Raw genomic sequence first — 1,281 nt, 5'->3', positions numbered from 1 at the left:
TAGAGTGGTTTTAACCTGGGTATGTAAGGAAATAGGAGATAAACGACAGCCATGTCTGATTGTTCCCTGGGCGGGGTGGGGCGGGATGGGGTGGGGTTGTGTGGTATTCACAAATTAGGAATTGTTGATAAGTAGAAAATAAACCAACTAAATAGCGGCGTATGCTACGTCGCGAGTCAGCTTGGTAAATATTGTTTCGGATCCATGGTCTTGACAGAGATGTGGACGACACGTGATGTTTTGTGTCGCTATCTTATCTACGTATCATTTGTATTTACTGTCTTGATATAAAACCAACATTTCAGGCTACAGCCCCGATAACCAGGTTCACCATACGCCCCCACTTAATCGCTTCCTATTATAAATATTCCCAAATGTAAACAATGAGCGCGTAGACTATGTGGTCACTAGCAGAATATTTTTTTTTATGTTCGAGCAGCGGATCGCTTCAAAGATACACAGCCCCCAGTAAGGATTGAACTCACGACCCCTGGTTTACAAGACCAGTGCACTAGCCACTGAGCTATGGAGGCTGGCGATTGCGGATATTTATACTAACTTTAAATCGTCCGTTCTTGTGTTCAAAATCCGATGATTAAAGCCTGCCGAGGGGACAAAGTGGGATCATAAAGGTGGGTCTCGAGGGTCTAAATTTCAACATTTGTGTGGATTGATCCCCTATATCACTGTACACGTCAGTCTTTGTAAACATCCTAGTCACTGTATTGTCCACTCGTCTCCTGTTGTACATAAACCTGTGACTGGTGACCTATGTGTGTCATGGTGTGTCATTTTTTTGTTCAATATTTATTCAACTACTATTCTCGTTTAAATAAGCATAAAACTATCCTTGATATCGGCATTACACGGAGCATCTCTTACACTCACTAGTCCGAACTGCCTAGCTTGCTTACCATAACATCCCGTTCGTATCCCAAAACTTCACTCTCTTTCATCCGCGTCATCAAACATTCATTCGTTGTATCTCTCGCACCAACATTCATTCGATCAAAATAGCCTGATTAAACACACATTATAATGATGTATTTCATCTTATTTCATCAATACCTATCTCATATAAATATATATTGTTTCTTCTCTGGTTGGTGTTTCTGCTGAGGTCGACTGGTTTAAGGGTGTGGTTGTTGCTGTAGTGCTGTCTTCTGTGTCGTTAGTTTTGACAACTTATGGTTGTATTTTTCTGTGGTGGGGCTGTCCTCGTTCTTACTCTTGACTGTTGCTGACGGTGTGCCCATGGTGGTTTGAGTTGTTTTAATGTAG

General features: G+C 41.8%; 1 non-coding gene across 1 annotated transcript; it reads right to left on the bottom strand.

Annotated features, from left to right (window-relative positions):
- Positions 1–460: 460 nt before the first annotated feature.
- On the bottom strand, positions 461–533 carry Trnat-ugu (transfer RNA threonine (anticodon UGU)). Its single transcript has one exon. It is a non-coding gene; the product is annotated as a tRNA-Thr (tRNA).
- Between the last annotated feature and the right edge of the window lie 748 nt (positions 534–1,281).

The sequence above is a fragment of the Physella acuta genome, unplaced genomic scaffold (assembly GCF_028476545.2).
Source record: "Physella acuta isolate Inbredline_101_S28 unplaced genomic scaffold, ASM2847654v3 ptg000442l, whole genome shotgun sequence".
Taxonomy (NCBI): Eukaryota; Metazoa; Mollusca; class Gastropoda; family Physidae; genus Physella; species Physella acuta.
The sequence above is the reverse complement of the archived record's forward strand: the minus strand, read 5'-3'. Positions and strand labels throughout refer to the sequence as shown.